This window comes from Eleutherodactylus coqui, chromosome 12 (assembly GCF_035609145.1).
Source record: "Eleutherodactylus coqui strain aEleCoq1 chromosome 12, aEleCoq1.hap1, whole genome shotgun sequence".
Lineage (NCBI taxonomy): Eukaryota > Metazoa > Chordata > Amphibia > Anura > Eleutherodactylidae > Eleutherodactylus > Eleutherodactylus coqui.
The window spans coordinates 96,374,840-96,400,679 of record NC_089848.1 but is presented as its reverse complement, the minus strand read 5'-3'; positions in this window follow the sequence as shown (position 1 = coordinate 96,400,679).

Sequence of the window (25,840 nt, the reverse complement as noted above, 5' to 3'; positions counted from 1 at the left end):
CCGTCTGCATAGGAGTGCGTATTGTAATGCACTCCTATGCAGACTTTCAGCGGCGGAAATCCCGCGGGAAATCCCGCGGCGGGATTTCCGCTCGTCTGCAGGCGGCCTTACCCAACGCCAGGTACTGCTAACTAAAATTCTAGGATCAATAATACTGTACTTTGTGTTTAATGCAAAATAATAACAACACTGGCAAAACAGCATCAATAGTGCTGTGACCATATCATTGCCATTGATAAAGGATATAAATCACGTAACGTAACTTACAGTTCGTCTATAAAGGATTACGCTTCACTTTTGGTGATCAATACCTAATTAAGGCTCTTAGGAAAGTTAGTTCCCCTTTTCCTGTATGATGTTCCTTTAAATAACACAGTCCTTAAGCCGGGTTTGAGCACCCAAAACTTGCCCTTTCTCATGTGCACATCTATATGTACGAGGTCAACCCAACTTACGGTTGTGTAGCATGGAAACTGCTCAGGGCCGTAGTTTGACACCACCACATTGTTCCCATTGCTCCTGGTCGTAGTCCAGATGCCCCCACCAGTTCAGGACTGTAACAAGGCTCTCTCATTTTGGACATCCATGCTGCCTCCTGCTGTTGCTCTCATTTGTGCTGCTCAACTCAGACCCTCTCACATCCAGGCGTACAGGCTCCCACTACCCATTCCAGTCTCTCTCACTAGCAACAGCTACTCTGCAGACCATTGCAACCCTCCAGCATCAGCTCCTCTGCAGACTGTTGCTCCTTGCCAGCTCCCAGTAGCAGCTACATTATAACAACAGTCCCAGCAGCTGCATTTTATAGGGCGCCTGTCAAGCAAAGAACATTCACAGTTCTTTCTAGGGGTGGTGGGTTTCTTTCTCAGCCAATCACTGGTGCTTCTGTGCACTTAATTTCACTACCCTCTCCGCTTAGCCTTGCCTGACCAGGTGGGAGCAGAGCCTAGGGTAGCTGAGGCGGTCGCTCATCAGCGTGGCTGGGTTGGCTACTGTAAGAGAAGGGAGCGGGTTATCACTCTCACTCCTACATATAATTGTGACATAGATAACAATCAAACTACATTTTATTAAAAATCAATAAAGAAATCCAGGATACTGCAAAGGGTTCACTTATTTTTTTCTGCAAGTATGAGGCTGGGCTTAGACTCTGCATGGTGGTTATAAATTTCAATGACATTTATTTAACAACCGCTTGCCATGGTTTTCATGCTGCATAAAAAAGCCTATAGATCCACAAAAAAATGCAAAGTCTGACCCCATCCTAAAGGAAAAGCTAAAGAAAAGTGGGGGAAGTATCTGCATTACTAGATGCTTCTCTCATACTCCTATATTGATTTGCCCAGGAATGTAAGCAAGCTTTTCCCGCAAAGTCAACATCAAGCCGGCTTACTGCAGGTAGATATCAAAGTGCAACAGTGGGATTCCTCCGTATCTCCACATTAACTGAACTTTTACAGCTCAAATAGAGCGGAGATCTTATGTGCCCAACGCAGTCTTAAGAGATTTGCTATCAGGTTGAAGTTATGATAGCGAAATACAATTTTCCAAATAAATATAGTTAACGTTATTTCCCCGTGTACATTGCGAGCAATCGTGGGCCCAGTAAATTAAAAACAGCAGCGTGTCCAAATAACTGGCCGCTCCATGGAGACAGCACTGGAAATAAACCAACAATTAGTAATTAAATAAAAGCAGAGCTCCATATTAGTACAATTAGTGAAGAGTTCAGGTGAAGTAATGAAGAAAAGAAATAATGGCCGTAAAACTTCACTTGATAACTTGGTTACACAAGTGGAAGCGCATGAGAGGAAATTCAATTTAAAGCTGTAAAACTGCATATTTGGGGATATCTACAAAATAAAAGCAGGGTCAGTGTGGGGAAAAAGGGACTACAAAATTGTAGTATAGTCAATGTCTAACACAGAGGGGTGTATTTATGTGTGCTGAGTGACCCTTCTGCATATCTCCCAACTTTTAAACAATGAAAGAGGGACAATTCTTGCAGTGTGTGTAGACCACAAATGCAAATTTTATGTTAGGTCACTCCTCTTGTATGTTAAGCCACACCCTTTGCATACCCTCACAGTAATAGTGTCAGTTAGCGACTCACTCACAGTAGTAGTGCATGTTAGTGTTCCTCTCACAGTAATAGTGCCCCCATATGCTCAGCTCAGTTATAATGCCCCACAAGCATCCACTCAGTGATAATGTTCTACATGACCCCCCTAGTAATAAAGACCCGCATTCCTCCTCAGTAATAATGCCTCTGCATGACCACTCAGAAATAATGCTTCTCTATGCTCCTTTTGCAGCATCCCGTGGGGTGACCCCAGACACAAGCCACACGTTAAGGAGCTGGGAGGGTAGAGTGGTCACTTGTCACAGTGGCACTTACCAGGCTCTGGAGGGACACATGTAGCCTCAGCCAGAGCAACGCTTAGCCTCTTCCGGACACCCCTTGGATACGAATGCCCAATAAACTGGAGGACAGGGATAGCAGATATCACGGGTGGGTGACGCCACCGTTCCGTTACCCATCGGTATGACCCTCAACGGTAAATAAGGGAGGCGCAGACAAAAGTAACGTAACTCAGGTCCCTGGGAACGGTCAGGGCCTGGCAAAACTTTACTAAACAGAGGTTCCAGCAGATGGTACAGTTTACACAGAATTGGCAGTACAGGTAAAGCAGTAGACTTAGGAGTAACTTCACCCGGGGATTCCAAACTTCAGGACCGCCAGATGGGAAAAGCAAATGGGTGTACCTCCACCCGGTGATACCAGACTTCAGGACGGACAGATGGGAAAAACAGATGGGTGTACCTCTACACGGTGACCCCAGGCTTCAGGACAGCCGCGTAAGAAAAATAATCACAGAGTACCTCTGCACTAGGCCTGGCTGGATGCACCTTCTCTTGCTCATGCTCTCTCTGTCTCAAGGGACTCACTCTGTCATGGTTGCTGTCACATAGGTAGTCAGGAATCACTCTTCCTCCTCCATTCTTCAACACATGGGAGTTGAAGGTACTTTCTCTCAGGAACCCAGAAGAAATGGACACTCTCTTTCCCGCTCTCACACACTCCTATTTATATCCCCACTCATACCACGTGAGAAGACAAATTGATACATTGCAAGCATCTCTCAGGCTCACGCAAACACTTAACTCTTCACTTGCTGCAGCTGTGCAATACACATAACAGAATGACAAGACACTTTTGCACTGTACATCAACACAAGACATTACATGTATTACATTTATGGAGGGGGCCAGGAATAAATGTACTGGGCCACTACACTTTCAGTAATAATGTTCACGCATGCCTGCTCTCAGTAATAAAGCCTCTGCATGCCCTCCTCTGTAATAGTACCCACAAATTTCCCTTGCAGTAATAGTGCCTCTGTTTGCTCCCCTTAGTAAATATGCCCCACGTTCCCCCAGTCAAAAATACTGCGCCTACATTCCCCCCTCAGTAATAATGCACCTGCTCAATAATGCCTATCAGTATGTAGTGAAATTTTAAAAACCTGTTTATACTCACATCTTTTGCTCCTCCCACTGCTCTGGTCCATGCCACTCTGGTCTCCAGCTGACTTTTGGATCGGGCCCATGGTTATGACCACATTGGAGTCAGTCCTATGGTCTTTAGAAGTAGATACTTGCTGCTCAGATAACGGGGTATTCCCGGCGCCGTTGAGAAGACAACTTCTTCAGATGTCCGTGACTGCCCACATGATGTAACAGTACCTGACCTTGAGAACCAGGTTGGTTCTGCCAGTTCTGCATAAGGACATTATTTCTTCTGTTGACAAAGTTATTTGCTTTAATGTGTCACACCCCTAAGAATTCGGATGCTCATCTGTTTCTACTGTTCTGCAATAAACCATTTGAAGCATCAGGGACTGTAGTCATATGTCAGCACAAACCGCTGTCAGCCATATCGCAGAGCTATAATCAGACTGACTATCAGACCTACAGCCCGGCAGCAGAGCTGCAAGTTCAAGTTCAAGTACCAAAACTTACACCATGGGACAAAGATGCAGCTCCCCAGACACTGGTGGCACCCGCCAGGGACTTGCACAAGAGGCATCGGACTAGACAAAAAGTTGAGTATTAGGCGCAACTCGGAAACATTAAAAAGTACACAACGGTGTAGTTGCTTAACTTCTCTGCTTATATGTTCTCGGGTTGCACCTCATACTCAACCTTTCTGCCTAGTCCAATAACTATTTTACACACGTTCAACCTTGAAGTTGTGACAGTCATTGAAGTTTGCTGCACCTGCTATGTAGGAAAAATTTCTGCTTTTAAGAGTCAAACCTACACATCCCTTTGAAGGATGCAGTTCATACAGTCTCATTTTCTTGTTTTGGGTTGCTCTACTTCCTTTTCTGTACGGTCCACTTTGAACAAGAGGCAAACCAAGATAAGACCCCTATCCTCTGAACCTAGAGAGGGCTCTAACACCATACACCCCACCCCCGTTTCACTTTATCCACTAAACTCAAGCTCAATCTGAAGTTCAATTGGTGCCATCCAGGTCTTCCATATGATGAATCCATTGGGCCAGTGGGTGCCAAATTGCAGATGTGAACAAGCCCTTAAACATCTTCTAAATACTTAATTAAAAAAGTCTCTGTCTCTTATTTTCAAAACACTTCACTATCTGCAAGAAAATCGCTTTTGGACCCTTAGCAAATAAACCAACCATATAACTGAAGTAGCCCTTACACACATACATGCCTTTACCATAAGGCAACCTGAACCTGGCACCTCAGGCGACAGTCTGCAGGACTTCAGAGGAACAGTGCCAGCGTTGCCACCCGGCTTGTAATTAAGTCTGAAGGTTAGTGCTGGTACTTATTTATTTATTTTAATGGACGGTAAAAAACATAATTGTCAGCTATAAACTGGCAACCCAACACCATCAAGCATTTAACTCACTCAGTCTGTAACTCTGGTCTGGTGGTTGCTGCTGTTGTAATCAATCTGTGACCCCTGACCATTCCCTCCCCAGTGTCTGCACTCCTGCAGCAGATGCTGTCCTGTACGTAGTGCAGATGCCGGGTTGGAGATGTCAAGGGTCACAGACTGATTACAGCAGCAGCGTCTGCCGGACCTGAGCTATACATCAAGTGAGTTATATGCTTGACTAGCTGATATACCCGTCTTCGCCCGAGTTAATTTGGTACTGGTATTTATCTGGTGTTCACACAGAAAATTTTATGAAGTCGTGGAAAAAAATATGAGGAAAAAAATATGTTCTCCATTTTGCATGGTTCTTTGCGTTACCCAGGAAACACCATGTGGAGGTAACCATGCGACATTTCCTTTATATAAAATGACATCGGAAAGTGAGAGAATTAGATTCCGTACGTAAAATTTGGACGCTAATTCTTTTGCGCTAGACTTGAATAATCGAGTTGGGCCCATTAGCGTTTCCTATTTATGACATAATCAATGCTCGTGCCAAATTTCACGTTTCTACGACATCGGTAAGTGAGAGAATTAAATTACGTACGCAAAATGTGGACCCTAATTCTTTTGTGCTTATAATTAAATAATTGAGTTGGGAAGCATTAGTTTTTCCTATTTATGACATAACCAATGCTCGTGCCAAATTTCATGTTTCTACGACATCGGCAAGTGAGAGAATTAGATTACGTACATAAAATTTGGATGCTAATTCTTTTGCGCTAGAATTGAATAATCGAGTTTGGACCGCTTTACTTTTCCTATTTTGGACATAATTTATGCTTGTGCCAAATTTCAAGTTTCTACGACATTGGGAAGTTGGAGAATTAGTGGCGAGTCAGTCAGTCAGTCAGTCAGTGAATCAGTGAGGGCTTTCGTCTTTATATATATATAGCTGATGCCTAGTAGTTGCCTGGCTGGAGGTCCACTAAATGGGGACACTAATAATAATAATAATACACTATTTGTATAGCGCCAACATTAATACTAGGGCAACTAAGGGGTCACTGTAACTACATGGGCCACTAGGGGGATCACTACTACTACTGAGGACACTAATGGGGCACTATTACTAATGGGGCCACTATGACGGTGACTATTACTACTGGGGCCACTAATGGCATTACTATTACTATTGAGACCATGTCAAACTTTGCCTCAGCAGCAGAAAGGCTTGGGTCACCCCTGCTTACACAGCTGGAGCACTGCAACCCCCGACAAAGAGTTCAGTTAGATAATTGGAGTAACACTTGAAAACTTTTTTTCCCTAATTCTACACATCCTAAGTTGGATTTGCTGTTTATTTGCACATTGCTATTGCATCTGTATTGCTTCTAATTGCCTCGTACTGCAGAAGGTGTTGTTGTTGTTTACCAAAAAAATCATATGACTTCCCTTATTTAATCCAACTGCAGTTATTCTCCGACAGATGATTAAAGCCACAGATTGAGAATGAGCGCCATTTGCAGCTAAACACTGCCTTGTGATTACCTCTTGTCAGGTGGTAGCAGTTATTCCACAACCTTCCTATCTGAATGTGTTATCACAACATGACACATGGTGTTCTGAGAACGTGGAACAGACATACCAGCCATAAACTCTGTGTATGAGCTAAGAGCAGCATTTGGATTATGACCACATTAACGTCCGTATGAAAACAAAGTAGTGGAAATGTTCTCTACTTCATTAGTTACCGGCCCATGATTGCTGTCTGGGGAATTTGCTTCTAATTACATAACAAACTAATTAGAATTTTCACTGATATGATGGATTCTGTTTGTTAACTTTGAAAGTTGATGTTTCCTTTACTGAGTTTTAAAATTGAAAATAATCCCATTGGTCAGTCATTAAATCCATAGTAAAATATGATAGGCTGTTCATCAAACACAAGTAACATTGGCCATACTCCTGAGTGGCCCTCCAATCCCGGGACAAAATTCTGTCCAGGTGAAGCAGGTGGGTGGTAGTGTTATGGCCATAATTTAACAAAATGTAGTTATCTGATCCCATGCCATGGAACGGCATTTGGTATCTAAACATTGCTTAATTAACCTTGGCAAAACTGTTCTTAAAGACATAGTAACAACTCACTCAATGTGTGTTTTCATTACCTGGCGTGTGGCACCAACACATTAATCCTCTTTTTCCATTCGATTTCCATATTCTTTCCTAGCAGAAGCAAGGTGTTTGCTCCATCGGCCTTCCCGAATCATGCCCAACATCTCTAACTCTACTGTAGATCGGTCTTTTTCCAGACCTAATGTTGCCTCTTCAGCCCCTTAGTCATCAGGGCTCTTATGATCCTACATTTTCGGCCCCTAGTCATCAGTCCCTTTGGGTCCTGGCTCTCTCCTGTGCTGCCCCCCATGGCACGGACACCACAGCTCAGTCTGCTCTTTATGCACAGCGGCCACTGCCACTTAAGATGAAGGCCTCTGGCTCCTGCTCCCTATTGACACTGGGTCTCCACAGTGCTAGCTTTTTTCTCACATGGCTCCCTTGTCTGCTGCATCTGAAACTGTGACGCAGTTCCTAAGCCTTTTTAGGGCACCAAGCTGCATTCCGAGAAATCTCCCAAACCTTTAGGGCTCATGTCCACGGGGAAAATAGGATTTAGGATCCGCAGCGGATTTCCTGCATGCGGATCCGCACCCCATAGGGATGCATTGACCACCCGCGGGTACATAAATACCCGCGGATCGTCAATAAAAGTGATTTTAAAAAAAATGGAGCATGAAAAAATCTGGACCATGCTCCATTTTCATGCGGGTCTCCCGCGGGGACGGCTCCCGCGGGCTTCTATTGAAGCCTATGGAAGCCGTCCGGATCCGCGGGAGACCTAAAATAGGAATTTAAAGCATTTACTCACCCGCAGCGGACCGCGAAGCTCTTCTCTTCCTCACGGCCGCATCTCCCTTGCTTCGGCTCGGCGGATGTGCCCGGCGCATGCGCGCGGCACGTCGACGACGTGCCGGCGACGTGCCGCCGGCGTCAGGAATTCATCCGCCGGCCGAAAATGAAGATCCGGCCGTGAGGAAGAGCAGAGCTTCGTCGCCCGCGCCGGATAGGTAAATTCTTTTAAATTGCTATTTTCGGCGCTCATGTCCGCGGGGCAGGAGGGACCCGCTGCAGATTCTCCATGGAGAATCTGCAGCGGATCTGATTTTCCCCGTGGACATGAGGCCTTAGGCTCGCTCTCGCACCTGAATGTCTTCTCAGGCGGGGCTTTCTCAGCACCTGAATGTTTGCTCAGACATCCAAACGTTCACATGTGCGCCTAAATATCTGTACAGATGCCCAAATATTGTGTATGCATAGCTCACCCTTACTCGGGGACCCGAGAGAAGTATGATATTACCTAATGATATAATATTCTGCACACCATAGGAAAAGAAAAACATTCACAGCACCGTTGACAAAAAAAGGAAAGTGTTAGAGGTCTTTGAATGTAGCGATAAACAAAAACTACATAGAAAAAAAATGGAAGAAAAAGCAATCAAAATGTTATGTTTTACCAAGAATTGGATAAATGAAGACTAGAGTTCATCCCGCCAAAAACAAGCACCCATAGAGCTCCATCGATGGAAAAATAAAAATGTTATGGCTCTTGGAATCCTGCAACAGAAAACCAAATAAAATGTTTAAAAAAATTGCTTTTTGTGTACAAAAATAGCAAAACATGAAAAAACTATATAAATTTGGTATCACCGAATTGTATAGATCAAAAAAAAGTCCCATTATTTATTTTGCACATTTAACCCTGTAAAAAAGAGAACCCAAAAACAATGGTAGAATTTTTTTTTCCTGAAGCCCAATAAAACAAATTAATAACAGTTATACAATTCATTATATGAACCCAAAAATGAGGCCATTAAAGAATACAACTTGTACAAAAAATACAAAAAAAAAAACAAAAAAACAAGCCTTCATACGGTTGTATCAATGGAAAAATTTAAAGGTCATGGCTCCTGACAATAAAAAAAAAAATGAAACATTTTTCAAAATTTGGTAGGGGTTAAACTGATGTAGTTTCAAGTGACTCCACTACAGATTAGCACACAATCTATGGTGGAGCATCATGCAGTGTGAGGTGAATACATATTTTCGCTTTTTTTGGAACGACCACTGTTTTCCTACCCAAAAACATGCATGCTCTGAATACATTGCTTCTCATCTATGAATGTTCAGACATGTCTAGTTAATGAAATGGTAGAACAGTTAAGATAAGATACACTTAGGCCCAATGTCCATGGGGTGGAGTTTAATTATAAAATCCGCGCGAATCTCCCGCGCGGGAGATCCACATCTCTAGCCGCCCATAGGGATGTATTAACATCCGCAAAACAATATAAAGCATGCGGATGTGATTTTTCTCCTGGAGTGCAGATCGCACGCGCGGGAACAAATTACAGCATGCTCCATTACTCTGCGGATCCTGCGGGACGGCTTCCATTGAAGTCAATAAAAGCCGTCCGATCTGCGGCACAGCCACAGCTGTCACTGTGTCCATGCCGCGGTTCCCCTGGCAAGCCGGAGATTTTTTTTTAAATTGCACTGCGCATGCGTCCGGCAAGTTGGCTGGCGCGTCCGGAGCATCTGCCATGCTGAATAAAGAAGATCCAGCCGGCACGGAGGCGACCCACGCTGGACCTGGACAGGTAAGGAAATGTTTATTCTTTCTCTGTCTGTGGGCATGGCTGGCTTCCGCTGCGAAGTTCAGCAATGGAATCCGTGCGTGCAAGTGGCCTAAGATGAGTAGCCTCTGTAGTATCTGTACAGTGAATAAAAACAACTGAAGGATCGGTATTTAAACCAAACAATTAGCGAACAGGCCAATGATAATTTTCATGCTCACATGAAATAAGCGATGAGTGAATTAATGATCATTCATTATTCATTCATTGCCCTGTTTACAATGAATGATTATTGCTCAAATTTGAACGATCCAGCATTTTTTTTACGATAATCGTCGAGTGTAAACGCACCTCTGGGCCTTATTCATACGAGCGCTTTTGCCCTGCTAATTTAACCGCATAAAAGCACAGCGCCGCAAAAGATAGAACATCGACGACCAAATTTATACACAGCCGGAAAAGATAGGTCTTGCCCTATCTTTCGGCTGGTATATGCCGGCAACTCCCATAGGCTACTATCATCGCCATAAATAAGGGAGGGGGTGGGAGTTTAGCAGCGGCCAGCACTACTAAAACATGACAGGTGCCTATATTTAGGCATTAGAAATGAGGCCTTAGGATTCATGCTGACCGAAGGAATTCCGAGCTGCGGCGTAAATACGCCTAATCCGACTGTGTGAATGGACGAGAAAACGCTAATTTTGAATGCAACTCAATCATGGCTCCTATGGGAACAGGGAAAGAGAAGGGAGAGGGAGGCATTGCTGCAGCGTCCAACGCTGTGAAAAGCTTACAGGTGCCTCTATATAGGCACTGGAAAGCATCCTGAGTAGAGATGAGCGAGTATACTCGCTAAAGGTAATTGCTCGAGCGAGCATTGCCTTTAGCAAGTATCTCCCCACTTGAGACAGAAGGTTGGGGTGCCGGCAGCGGGCAAGAAGCTGCGGGGCAGAGCGGGGCGGAACGGAGGGAAGATCTCTCTCTCCCCCCCGCTCCCTCCAGCTGACTGCTGCTACTCACCGCTCCCCCGCGCCGGCACCTGAACCTTCGGTCTCGAGCGGGGAGATACTCGCTCATCTCTAATCCAGAGGATTTTTGCAGAACGAGGGTTTTCTAGGGCGCAGCATATTTTTTACTAAAAACAGCGCTCGCGGTCGTGTGAATGGACGAGAAACCGCTGGCCGTGATCACGGAAAAACGCCCATTTAAGCGGTTATACGGAGCAGGTGTGAAAACGTAAAAATGCCGTCGCCGTGTATGCACTCGTGGGAAAGAGCCCTAAAAGGGATTTAAAAAGCCACAAATACCCCAATATAGTACCAAAAAAAAAAAACTACAGCTCGTCACACAAAAAAAACAAGCCCTCATAAAGCCACGGCGACAGAAAAATTAAAAAGTTATGGCTTTTGAAAAGAGCAAATGAAATTCCCTCCAAAAATCGCTGTCTTTTTAGGTCCAAAATAAGACACACCACTAAGGGGTTAAAGGGGTATAGCTACCTTAGCTAGTTTTGCTCTATAAATGTCTGATAAAGTGACTTTTTGGCTTTCCATTGTCCTTTTGTTTCCCCCAAATCTCCCTTCCCATGGGTTCGGAGAACGGCCATGGCGTGGCGCTCACAGGCATCTGCCGGTAATTTCTGTTCACGGGTAATTCCAGTTCTCAGCCATGAGTTATAACATCCCACACTGAACCTAATGTGTGATTATACACTTCCTTGCCTCTCTGTTCTCGCACGCGCCTTATATGTTAGCTAAATTGGGCTACTAATTTGTCCATAAATTTGCACATACCTAATGTCGAGCGATCTGACATAACGAGGAAACCTCGGGGTACTAATATATATGTATGATACTTTGTGAATGAATCGGCATTTATCAGAAACACGCTGTGCCAAATGATACGATGAATAGTTGCTCGTTTAATGACAAACGCAGGGAAATAGAAACAAATAAGCCCGATCGCTGATTTAACATTAATTGGATTTTTTTTTCACTTGAAGTCGTTTAGAACGAGGAATATGCAAATCTCTTTCTGGTAATTTTCAGTCTAAACTATAACAATGTTTCATGGAAAACGTCCCTCATCAGATGACATCATCTTCCTCATTAGACTCACTCCTGATAAAATGTATTCCCTCTAATGCAAAGAGACGGTCTGCATAATCCAGCATAAATATTGTGGAAGGCGGCTGGTTGTAGGATAGAATGTGTAACCTTATAGACGGCCGTAGGGCTGTAAATATCAGCTGAACTTCTCCTGCAAGTAATGAGCGCACTAAATATCAAAGTGTTCATTAATACAAATGGTAACAAGGAGCCATCCTTCAAGATTGGCTGCAAGGTGGCAACTCAGCATGTAGAAAACCATATGAAAGTGAGGTATATGAAGCGACTCGTTGCCTGCCGCGACAACAAAAGGCGCAAAACTACTTTTGTCAAAGGGAACTAAAGGCAAAATATCGTGTTCACAATTTTAAGAATAGTTTAGAATACTCTTTGGCGCTGCCTATAATAAAAGGAATGCATCACCCATATATTTTTTACCTATTAAAACCAGATAGTGAAGCATTTTCCATTTTTCCAATCTGTTTTTATTTTTAATGTACTTTTAGTTTTCATTCTAATGTCTGTACATGACTATGGGGGCAGCCATCTTGGCTGAGCTGTGGTTAATAGCATTCATAGACATGCTTTACAGTAGTCTTCAGGGACAATAGACACAATGGACAGGAGCTGACTCATTGACTTCTATAGGAGAGTGTAGTGGGCATGCTCTCTGACCTGTGCAGGGAGGGGAGCAGGTAAGACGTGACCCTTATGTATTGTAATTAGGGATGAGCGAGCATACTCGCTAAGGGCAATTGCTCGAAGGGACAACAGGTTTCGACAAAGACTTATGGAACCCACTGCGACCCCTCCTTTTGCGGTTTCCAAAGGATCGGTACCCCTTCTGTCCCACCCTGTACGGCTCAGATACCGACAGACTCTCCCCACTACGCAACTGTATACGAGACCCCACCACTTTCTTCCATCCCCCCTGCAGTGCATTGGTGGCGGCATCAGCAGCAAGACCGGCAGACGGGGTGTGAAGGGAAGTGAGATCTCGGGGCCTGAGTGCGGTATCGACTGAGCAGAGAGGAAAGGGAACACAATGGCTATGGCAGGACGGTCCCCACTGGGTTAGCTCCCCAGTGGTCCAATCGAATTGGGGGTTGTGCAACGCGAGCTACGGCATTCCTAGTACCATGTCTACCGACATTTTCTCCATCACCAGGAATGATAGAGTTTCCGAGTGGCGACCCCCCACCGTGAGTTGTAACACTGGGGTCCTCCATCGTACCAAGCCCGAAGCAAGAGGGGTAGCATCAATGCTAGCAAAACGAATTGGCGTCTTCAGCGCCACAAATTCAGCCCTCAGGGGCTCAACGAGACGCATGCTTATCAGGTTAGCGGCTGCTCCGGAATCAATAAATGCCTGCCCTGGGCGGGAGAAGTTCCGGAATCTAACCTGGCAGGATACCAGAAGTCTAGGACGTGCCTGTGGTCCTAGGCGATCCTCCCTGCAATCGCCTAGGACTTGGAGTCTTTCTGCCGATTCAGACTGTGGACGCTGAGGCCTCAGGGGGCAGGTTATCACCCGATGTCCAGCTTTCCCGCAGTAGAGGCAGAGATGATGCAATAACCGAATCCGGTGTCGCTCCTTGGGGTCCAGCGGGTCCAGTTCCATAGGTTCGGGAACAGAGACTGGTACGGAAGAGGAGGGAACAGGACAAATGACCTCCCTGACTCTACGGGCCTGTCTATCTTGCTTCCCAGCCCTGAGCCTTCTATCTGCCTTCACCGCTAGCTCCATAGCCTCCTTTAAGGACCCGGGAACAGGATGGGAGATCAACAGTTCTTTGACCGCGTCCGAGAGACCTTGCAGAAAAACGTCTTTCAGGGCACTATCATTCCATTCAGTATCACCCGCATAGCATCTGAAATTGGAGCAATAATCCTCCACACAAAGTGACCCCTGATGCAGCACCAGCAGCCGCGAAACCGCCAACCCCACTAGGTCTGGTTCATCGAAGATACCCCCGAGTTCCTGAAAAAAGGAGTCCACCGACTGCAGGGAGCGGGAACCCTCGGGAATGGAAAAGGCCCAGGTCTGGGCAGAGCCCCGCAGCAGGGACATTATAAGCCCGACCCTCTGGGCCTCCGAGCCGGAATAACGGGGACACATCCGAAAAAACAGGCGACACGCCTGTTGAAAAACGAAAAACTTGTTCCTCTCCCCAGAGAACACCTCAGGAAGAGGGCACTTGGGTTCGGAACTGGTAAAGGCGTTCTGCCCCTGCAACAACGCCCACTGCTCCTGGGCCACCATGCGAGCTAACAAGTACTGGATCACCGGCACCAGGTCTTGCAGCTGGTTTGCCAGGGCGCTGATCGCCGCCATGAAAAGAAAAACAGTATTTTAAGGGGCAGTTATTATGTTACGGCACTCTGCCCCCCGAGCGCCAGGTGGGGTGCCCTGATCTTCCCGCACCCCACTGTCCCTGCCTACTTGCCTCGGCCCTGGCTAGCCCCAGGCGGACAACTGGACGGCGGTCCCTGCCCTGGCTAGGGACCTGGCGACTGCCAAGAAGGAAGCTACCTAATGGGGGGAACAGAGTGCCGACAGGGGAGGCAGATGGAACAGACCAACAAAACTTACAAGGCTGGAGATGGAGCTCACAGGCAAACTGGAAGGATGCTGGATAGCAACTAGTGCTGACTGAGCCAGACTAGACTAGAAGCCAACAGAACCAACAAGAACAGACAGAGCAGTAGGGAACCAGAAGGAGCTGACCGGCAACTAGGGACTGACTGAGGGTAACCGCAGACAGACTGGCTAGGTGTAAGCAGAACCAATAACTGGCAGTGAGCTCAATTCACTGCCAGTCTTTTAACCACAAGGCTCCGCCCAGGGGCAGAGAGTGGGAGGAGGCAACTCCACCCACTGCTGTATGAGAAGAACGGAGGAGTGCGGGCGGCACCCTACGGGCGGACACGCCCACGCCGCTGCCCACCGGCCGCCCCAAACCGCTGGGATAACCCCGACACAGGGCTCCAGGCTGTCGGAGCCCACGCCGGAGAGACGCGCGCCGGCCGCGGGACCCCGTGCCGCGCTGCATGGTAACAGCTCGCTCATCTCTAATTGTGATTGATGGATCCTGTGTAGGTAGGTAATTAGGCTTAATGGACAATGTGAAAACTGATTTTAGGTTTTCTTAAAAATATAAATTATGACATTAAAAACGAAAACAAAAATCACCAAAAAAATACTTTCAAAATGGGGCAAATTTACTATTGAAAATTCAACAATTTTTGGGGTGCAAATTGCACCAGAAAACTGTCTTCTACGGTTTCCAGCATCAGTTATATACAATTATTTATAGATCCGTCATCAGCAGTGAAAGAATTCTTTATGCAATGCTTTTTGTAAAGATTTTTTCAGAATAAGCGCTTATTCAGATGACCGTATATCGGCCGCGTATTCATGCCAGCCGATATACGGCATCTCTCTGCAGGGGGAGGAGGCTGGAAGAGCCGGGAGCAGTGCTCTGAGCTCCCTCCCCCTCTCTGCCTCTTCTCCACCCCCTCTCCGCCCCTCTGCACTATTTGAAATGAGAGGAGGCGGGACCGGGCAGGGCTAAGTTACAGGAATTAGTTCCGCCCCCGCCCCGCCTCTCCTCATTGAAAATAGTGCAGGGGGTGGAGAGGAGACAGAGAGGGGGTGGGAGCTCAGAGCATTGCTCCCAGCTCTTCCAGCCTCCTCCCCCTGCAGAGAGGGACACCATATATCGGCTGGGCGTGAAAACCCAGCCGATATACGGTCGTCTGAATGTGCCCTTAAAAAGCAACTTGCATTGCTCTGTTCCATGGACAATTTGAACTTTTACATCATAAAAGCATTATTTTCAAAGGAAAGCATACTTTTGGGGGTACACATTTTAAGTGGGTGGGCAAGCATACTTTTTATGGAAGCACATATACTTGTCAGGGAAGGCTAATTTCCATACTTTTCAAGAAGCACTTACTATTGACTTGTCACTAGAGATGAGCGAACGCGTTCGTCCGAGCTTGATATTCGTGCGAATATTAGGGTGTTCGGGATGTTCGTTATTCGTAACGAACACCATGCGGTGTTCTGGTTACTTTCACTTACTTCCCTGAGGCGTTTGCGCGCTTTTCTGGCCAATTGAAAGACAGGGAAGGCATTACAACTTCCCCCTGTGACGTTCAAGCCCTATACCACCCCCCTGCTGTGAGTGGCTGGGAAGATCAGGTGTTCGCCTAATATAAAAGTCGGCCCCTCCCGCGGCTCGCCTCAGATGCGGTGTGAGTTAGATGAGGGACAGTGCTGTTTGTACCGGAGCTGCTGTAGGGAAAGAATTGGTAGTTAGTGTAGGCTTCAAGACCCCCCAAAGGTCCTTATTAGGGCCACTGATAGCTGTGTGTTGGCTGCTGTTAGCAGTGGGATTTTTTTTTTCTCAAAATCGGCAGTGCAGAGTGTTGCACCCGGCATTAGGGACAGAAGTGCTGCATAGGCAGGGAGAGTGTTAGGAGTGAGTGTAACCTTCAAGAACCTCAACGGTCCTTTCTAGGGCCATATTTATCCGTGTGCAGTACTGTCCAGGCTGCTGTTAGCTGTGCTGCATTTTTTTTTGCTTCTCAAAATCGCCTCTGCAGACCATTGCACCCTCCATTGATACTGCAGGGAAAGAATTGTATAGGCAGGGCGACAACACAGTTGTTATTCATTGAATATACGCAGTGCTGCCTTTTGGTGCCAAAAAACGGAAAATAATTAAATTTGTCCTGCCTCTGTCCGGCCTAACGCCGGTGGACACGTGTGAGCTGCGTGAACAACATTGCTAAATCAGACGCACCCAGCTACGCTTTACTGCTGGCTTCACCATTTGCTTTCCTTAATTGGGAAAAAAATACCTGCTCTGCCAGAGTTATAATAACTCTGCTACCCTCACGTTCTGTGACACATTAGCAGGGACACAGCACAGTTATTAAACTTAGATTATTCATTCACTAGAGGCAGTGGGGCCTTTCGTTTTCCAAAAAGGGCAAAAATTATATTTGGCCTGCAGTCTTGCGCCAATTTATTTCCTGCCTGTGAAATCAAATCACTGGTAATACAGCATGCTGAGGGGTAGGGGTAGGCCTAGAGGACGTGGACGCGGCCGAGGACGCGGAGGGCCAAGTCAGGGTGTGGGCACAGCCCGAGCTCCTGATCCCGGTGTGTCGCAGCCGACTGCTGCGCGATTAGGAGAGAGGCACGTTTCTGGCGTCCCCACATTCATCGCCCAATTAATGGGTCCACGCGGGAGACGGTTATTAGAAAATGAGCAGTGTGAGCAGGTCCTGTCCTGGATGGCAGAAAGTGCTTCGAGCAACCTATCGTCTACCCGCAGTTCTGCGCCGTCCACTGCTGCCAATCCGAATCCTCTGTCTGCTGCTCCTCCTTCCTCCCAGCCTCCTCACTCCACTACAATAACACCTGCTCAGGAGCGGGAACACTCCCAGGAACTGTTCTCGGGCCCCTGCTTAGATTGGGCAGCAGCGGTTCCTCTCCCACCAGAGGAGTTTATCGTCACTGATGCCCAACCATTCGAAAGTTCCCGGGGTCCGGGGGAAGAGGCTGGGGACTTCCGCCAACTGTCTCAACAACTTTCTGTGGGTGAGGAGGACGATGACGATCAGACACAGTTGTCTTGCAGTGACGTAGTAGTAAGGGCAGTAAGTCCGAGGGAGCAGCGCACAGAGGATTCGGAGGAAGAGCAGCAGGACGATGAGGTGACTGACCCCACCTGGTGTGCAACGCTTACTCAGGAGGACAGGTCTTCAGAGGGGGAGTCAAGGGCATCAGCAGGGCAGGTTGCAAGAGGCAGTGCGGTGGCCAGGGGTAGAGGCAGGGCCAGACCGAATAATCCACCAAGTGTTTCCCAAAGCGCCCCCTCGCGCCATGCCACCCTGCAGAGGCCGAGGTGCTCTAAGGTCTGGCAGTTTTTCACAGAGACGCCTGACGACCGACGAACAGTGGTGTGCAACCTTTGTCGCGCAAAGCTCAGCCGGGGAGCCAACACCAACAGCCTCACCACCACCACCATGCGCAGACATATGATGGCCAAGCACCCCGCAAGGTGGGACGAAGGCCGTTCAGCGCCTCCGGTTTGCACCCCTGCCTCTCCCCCTGTGCCCCAACCTGCCACTGAGATGCAACCCCCCTCTCAGGACACAGGCACTACCGTCTCCTGGCTTGCACCCACACCCTCACCTCCGCTGTCCTCGGCCCCATCCAGCAGTGTAGTTCAGCGCACCGTCCAGCCGTCGCTTGCGCAACTGTTGGAGCGCAAGCGCAAGTACGCCGCCACGCACCCGCACGCTCAAACGTTAACCGTCCGCATAGCAAAATTCATCAGCCTTGAGATGCTGCCGTATAGGGTTGTGGAAACTGAGTCCTTCAAAAGTATCATGGAGGCGGCGGCCCCGCGCTACTCAGTTCCCAGTCGCCACTACTTTTCCCGATGTGCCGTCCCAGCCCTGCACGACCACGTCTCCCGCAACATTGTACGCGCCCTCACCAACGCGGTTACTGCCACGGTCCACTTAACTACGGACACGTGGACAAGCACAGGCGGGCAGGGCCACTACATCTCCCTGACGGCACATTGGGTGAATTTAGTGGAGGCTGGGACAGAGTCAGAGCCTGGGACCGCTCACGTCCTACCCACCCCCAGAATTGCGGGCCCCAGCTCGGTGGTGGTATCTGCGGAGGTGTATGCTTCCTCCACTAAAGCACCCTCCTCCTCCTCCTCCTCCTCTGTCTCGCAATCAAGATGTGTTAGCAGCAGCATGTCGCCAGCAGTCGGTGTCGCGCGGTGTGGCAGCACAGCGGTGGGCAAGCGTCAGCAGGCCGTGCTGAAACTACTCAGCTTAGGCGATAAGAGGCACACGGCCCACGAACTGCTGCAGGGTCTGACACAGCAGACCGACCGCTGGCTTGCGCCGCTGAGCCTCCAACCGGGCATGGTCGTGTGTGACAACTGCCGTAACCTGGTGGCGGCTCTGCAGCTCGGCAACCTCACGCACGTGCCATGCCTGGCCCACGTCTTTAATTTGGTGGTTCAGCAGTTTCTGAAAAGCTACCCACGCTTGTCAGACCTGCTCGTAAAGGCGCGCCGGCTCTGCGCACATTTCCGCAAGTCCCACACGGACGCTGCCACCCTGCGCACCCTGCAACATCACTTTAAGCTGCCAGTGCACCGACTGCTGTGCGACGTGCCCACACGGTGGAACTCTACGCTCCACATGTTGGCCAGGCTCTATGAACAACGTAGAGCTATAGTCGAATACCAACTCCAACATGGGCGGCGCAGTGGGAGTCAGCCTCCTCAATTCCTTTCAGAAGAGTGGGCCTGGTTGGCAGACATCTGCCATGTCCTTGGTAATTTTGAGGAGTCTACCCAGGTGGTGAGCGGCGATGCTACAATCATTAGCGTCACCATTCCTCTGCTATGCATCTTGAGAAATTCCCTGCAAACCATAAAGGCAGCTGCTTTGCGCTCGGAAACGGGGGCGGGGGAAGACAGTATGCCGCTGGATAGTCAGGGCACCCTCCTGTCTATTTCTCAGCGCGTACAGGAGGAGGAGGAGGAGCATGAGGAGGATGAGGAGGAGGGGGAAGAGACAGCTTGGCCCGCTGCTGACGGTACACCGGCTGATTGCCTGTCATCCTTTCAGCGTGTATGGCCTGAGGAGGAGGAGGAGGAGGATCCTGAAAGTGATCTTCCTAGTGAAGACAGCCATGTGTTGCGTACAGGTACCCTGGCACACATGGCTGACTTCATGTTAGGATGCCTTTCTCGTGACCCTCGCGTTGCACGCATTCTGGCCACGACGGATTACTGGGTGTACACACTGCTCGACCCACGGTATAAGGAGAACCTGCCCACTCTGATTCCCGAAGAGGAAAGGGGTTTGAGAGTGTTGCTATACCACAGGACCCTTGCGGACAAGCTGATGGTAAAATTCCCAGCCGACAGCGCTAGTGGCAGAAGGCGCAGTACCGAGGGCAAGGTAGCAGGGGATGTGCGTAGATCGAGCAGCATGTACATCCCAGGCAGTGCAACAGTCTTTAAGGGCCTGGCCAGCTTTATGGCTCCCCACCAAGACTGTGTCACCGCTCCCCAGTCACGGCTGAGTCGGCGGGAGCACTGTAAAAGGATGGTGAGGGAGTACGTAGCGGATCGCACGACCATCCTTGGTGACGCCTCTGCCCCCTACAACTACTGGGTGTCGAAGCTGGACACGTGGCCTGAACTCGCGCTGTATGCCCTGGAGGTGCTTGCTTGTCCTGCGGCTAGCGTCTTGTCGGAGAGGGTGTTTAGTGCGGCTGGGGGAATCATCACAGATAAGCGTAGCCGCTTGTCAACCGACAGTGCCGACAGGCTAACACTCATCAAGATGAACAAAGGCTGGATTTCCCCAGACTTCTGTTCTCCACCAGCGGACAGCAGCGATACGTAAGCAATACGTAGGCTGCACCCGCGGATGGAAGCTACGTTCTCTCTCACCATCCAAAACGGGGACATTTCTGCTTCATCAATCTGTGTCTAATATTCCTCCTCCTCCTCCTGCTCCTCCTCCTGAAACCTCACGTAATCACGCTGAACGGGCAATTTTTCTTAGGGCCACAAGGCTCACTCAAATAATTTTTCAGAACAATTTTTATAAGTTTCAATGCGCTTAAAAGCATTGGAACTTTAACTTGAACCAATTTTTCGTTACACTGGGCTGCCTCCAGGCCTAGTTACCACTTAAGCCACATTAACCAAAGCGATTAATGGGTTTCACCTGCCCTCTTGGCTGGCCATGGCCAATTTTTGGGATGTACATTCGTACTGTTGATACAGCAATTTTTGTGGGCCCTCGCCTACAGTGTAATCAAATTAATTTTTAGCCCACCTGCATTACAGCTGACGTTACCTCAGCTGTGTTGGGCAATGCAATGGGATATTTCTATGTACCGCCGGTGGCTTCCTGGCACCCACCCAGGCAGTGGGTCCACAGGGAGTTTAACCTACATGTGTCCACTTGTAAAGAACCCCAGTCTGACTGGGGCATGCAGTGTGGGCCGAAGCCCACCTGCATTAAGCACGACATTACTACCTCAGCTGTGTTGGGCAATGCAATGGGATATTTTTATGTACCGCCGGTGGGTTCCAGGGAGCCACCCATGCTGTAGGTGCACACGGAGTTTTTAATACATCTGTACACTTCTAAAGAACCCCAGTCTGACTGGGGCATGCAGTGTGGGCCGAAGCCCACCTGTATTACGCACGACATAACTACCTCAGCTGTGTTGGGCAATGCAATGGGATATTTCTATGTACCGCCAGTGGCTTCCTGGCACCCACCCATGCTGTGGGTCCACAGGGAATTATAAATGCATCTGTTTCCACTTATAAAGAAACCCAGTCTGACTGGGGCATGCAGTGTGGGCCGAAACCCACCTGCATTAACCCTTTCCAGTCCACTGTGTGACCTGTGAAGACATTAGGGTTTAAGGCTGTACAGCTCCGTTGTTGGTAGACGTCCGTCGGGGTTCTCTTACTGTATATTGCCAGCCTCTCTGCTGTCGGAGCCTATCCTACGTGTCAGCTCATGCAGTACTGGCTTTAGCCAGCATATAGCGCCGTTGTATAACGGCAGAAAAAGAGTAAGCCCCCTAGGAAAACCATATACAAATTGGATTGGAAAGGGTTAAGCACAACATTACTACCTCAGCTGTGTTGGGCAATGCAATGGGATATTTCTATGTACCGCCGGTGGCTTCCTGGCACCCACCCATGCTGTAGGTGCACACGGAGTTTTTACTACATCTGTACACTTATAAAGAACCCCAGTCAGACTGGGGCATGCAGTGTGGGCCGAAGCCCACCTGCATTAAGCACGACATTACTACCTCAGCTGTGTTGGGCAATGCAATGGGATATTTCTGTGTACCGCCGGTGGGTTCCAGGGAGCCACCCATGCTGTGGGTCGACAGGGACTTCACAATAGGGAGTTGTACCTGCCTGTGTCTATGAATTAAAAAGCCCGGTCTGACTGGGGCATGCAGACACCTTGACAGAATGAATAGTGTGTGGCACATAGGTTCCCCATTGCTATGCCCACTTGTGTAGCTCCTGATGGCGGTGGCACAGGATTCTATTTCTCATTGCTTCTGTACAGCATTGTGGGCTATCGCTCCGCCACTTTTAAAGAGGGTCGCTGCCTAGCCGTGCCAACCTCTGCAGTGTGTGCCTGCGGTCCCTCGTCATGGCAGACGCAATTCTAAATAGACATGAGCGTGGTGTGGCATGAGGGCAGCTGAAGGCTGCCCACGGACACTTTGGTGTGCGCTGTGGGGGGGAGGGGGGGCGGTTGGGCAGCATGTAACCCAGGAGAAGTGTCAGTGGAGTGTCATGCAGGCAGTGATTGTGCTTTGTTGGAGGTAGTGTGGTGCTTAGCAAAGGTATGCCATGCTAATGAGGGCTTTTCAAAAGTAAAAGTTGTTGGGAGGGGGGGGGGCCCACTCTTGCCGGTATTGTGGCTTAATAGTGGGACCTGTGAACTTGAGATGCAGCCCAACATGTAGCCCCTCGCCTGCCCTATCCGTTGCTGTGTCGTTCCCATCACTTTCTTGAATTGCCCAGATTTTCACACATGAAAACCTTAGCGAGCATCGGCGAAATACAAAAATGCTCTGGTCGCCCATTGACTTCAATGGGGTTCGTTGTTCGAAACGAACCCTCGAGCATCGCGGGAAGTTCGTTCCGAATAACGAGCACCCGAACATTTTGGTGTTCGCTCATCTCTACTTGTCACTAATATACCTTGCCTTTTATATATAAGACATAAGAATGGGATTGTTAAATTTTTTTAACCTATAGACTTTTTTTTTAAAACGTATTAATAAAGAAAACAATTTTTTCTGGTCCAAAGCAATGTGACTATAAAAACTGTGCATTTTAAGCCATATTAACATGGACAAGAATTCTTGACCTGTTTTCAGACTAACATTTGCCTGATTGCCACTTGTCCTGACCTCCAGCCTAATTACCATACGGCATGAACTCCACCTGATCTGACCTCCAGCCTGATTATCATATAGTATGAACTCCACCTGTCCTGACCTCAACCTGACTACATCTTTGCCTCTTGCTCTGGTACTATGTTTGGTGCCTTTTGGTCCAGCTGGGTCAGCTGTCAATATACTGAGACTACTCCTGGGGGAAACATTTTGGGGGGCTCCCTGTAGCAAAGAACAGATCCCTCAAAAAGGGGTTAATGTGTGAAGAACGGGAACATCTTAGAGTAGCCCTCAGGAGTAGCCCAATTCAAATCAGTCAGTGGCACAATGGCTTCACGCTCACAGGCCACTCTGGAGATTTTTTTTAATTCCTTCATTATGTAGATACCCCTAGTATATATAAGTTAGCAGTGTTACTTTGGTTAGTTATTCACTTCTGTTTGAAACTGCCAGCCTTGTCTTCTTCAGATGGTCATGTGATCTCAGTTTTGACTAGCTCAGATCTACTTGTGATTATGGATTCATTTTCTAGTCCATTCCTCAGTTTGAGTGATGCCATTAGATGAATCCTACCACTGAAACTATCTAGAAGAGGACACAGACACGTCTATCACAGTTACTGATGATGATCAGACAGCTTTTGTCATAAAGTTATAATAAAGGAGATCACAGTTCATCCTCCTGACTCTATACTTATGGTTTCTAGCTTATTTAGGTGACTATAGAATGGAATGAATTAAACTGTCCCCTAGTAGGCAAAAATAGTGTAGCCTCAGCTAAAGTTATGCTGATGCATCATGGGTTTGATTGAAAGTGAAAGCAAAAAAAATCTCACTCTCAAGATGATGCCTGATAAGCATCAGACAAGGGGCTGCACTGCAGGCAAGTAATTGAAATACACAGAGGAGACTTCCAGGGTGTGACAGTCAAGCAAGTGAGGAGGACACAGATGGAAAAAATGTATTTTTGCTAGAGTGGGCCTTTAAGGTGTTGCTTGAGGGACAGAGTAATATACAACATAAGCAAACCCACAAGTATCTAAAGCTCAAAAAAATAAACTGCATGTTTATATTATGTTATGGCTTGAGTTTCTGACATCCAAATATGAATGACATTTCGATAGTGCTGTGTTTCAAGAAACGATAGTAAAATGTCTAAGACACGGTTCTATGAGTTCTGGGAGGGAGTATTTATCCTTCTCATATATTAAATTTCACAATTACTGTCTGGAGTCTTTGCTTTAAAGCTCCTTGCAGAAGTTGTGTGTTCTACTGAATGCCGGTGAGCCTTCACACAAGAGAATGATCTTAAAGAAGACAGGAAACACCCTTAATGGAGATGAGCAGTCAATCCGAGAGCAGAGGTCCGGAAAATGTATTCATTGCACATAAAACCAGCAAAACAACCCTGCACCCAACTACCCACCAACGTGGTTTTTGCGGCACGTTTTGTTTGTGTTTTTTTTTTATCACGTTAACTTTAATTAAAGATTTTATCACAGGACGCTGCCGTTACTTATTACTTCGCTGCCTTTAATGTTTATTATCACCTATTTTAGTGTGCCTGCAATCATTAATTGCCTTCGATTCAAGGACTGCTTAAGGTAATTTCAGATTTTTGATTAGATGAAAATGTTTGTCAGGAATGGTTTACCGTTTACACCACATCAAATGGATCAACGGGCACGGACTTAATCTGTAACTTTGGAAAGAGTTCAGCAACAGAATATCATTAACACAATGAGAGGGGAAAAAGGGTGGAAATTGGGGCTATTTTCCAAATACAGTAGACATTTCATTTAAGGACTAGTCCGCTGACTGAGTTTTGGGTGAAGTAATATGCCAACATTAATTTACAGAATGCAAAAGTATTGCGGTATATTGTAAAAGTGATCAGACGCATGCAAGTTCAAGACCCCTAGTGGGACTAAAAAAAAAGCCAAAATATGTTTAACAAAGTTTTTTAATGATTAAAACAAAAATCAAAAATATTAAAAGTAAGGAAAAAAAAACTTTTCCCATTGTGGCAAAGTCTACGTGGAGGGTGGGGTTGGCAAAGGCAAAGTAGCACACTCAGTCCATACAAAAGTCAGAATAACTTTATTTTTCTTGAATTTTCAGCAAGGAAACCCAGTGAGAACACAGCAGCCACTGGCAGCACATATACTTGGTGCTTAGCATATACACTTAGTGCTATAAAAAAAACAAAAACATGCCTATCAAGACGCTGACTCAACAGTAGTTTTCTTACTTCCTACAAACACAGTGGCGTAGCACCACTACACATCCATATAGGTAAGCAAGCAGATGTCAGTCTGGGGCATACTTCCCCATCAGACTTGTGACGTACCATAGTCTGGCCTCCCACAGACGTCAGGCTTTCAGCCTCCCTCCTTGGGAGTAGCTCCAGCTCTTTCTCAGAGCCTGCCTAGTTCTGGCTTTCAACAGCAGGACTGCTCTAGCTTTTAGCAGGAAAACTCAATGTTTCTGGAGGATTTAACTTCTCCAGAGACACCGATACAGCTATCCCTGTTGATTAGCACACAGTCAAGCCCCCCTAAAGGCCACTTTGTGTACTGCATTTCTACACCATAAAAGCATGAAGAAAGGACCCAACAAAAATATTTACATCATTGGTATTGACGTGTCTGTAAAAGTTCACTGTATTAAAAAAAACTATTTAACCTGCATGGTGTATACCGTAAAAGAAAAAACATAATGCCAGAACTGCGCTTTTTTTATTCACTCCATTTCCCCCAAAAATGAATAAAAAGCTATCAAAAAATCATATATACCCCAACATGGAAAAATATAAACATTAAAGTGATCAGAAAATGGTGACAGGAATTTTTTCCTCTAAGAACTTTTATTTAAAGGGAATCTGTCACCTACTTTTAGCCTTATAGGCTAAGCTTATTTTCTGAAAGGAGGTGACCTATGGACTAAGTATTATACTTACCTACTGTGTCCCTTACTTGGTGTTTGCACTGGAAGCCCACACTGAATGCATTGAGCGGTGCTGCTAAGTAGTCTGCCTGTTCTAATTTTTGAATGGGCGAAAGTTATGGGTGAAATTATAATTTTTTGAAAGTGGGGAAGAAAAAAAACGAAAAT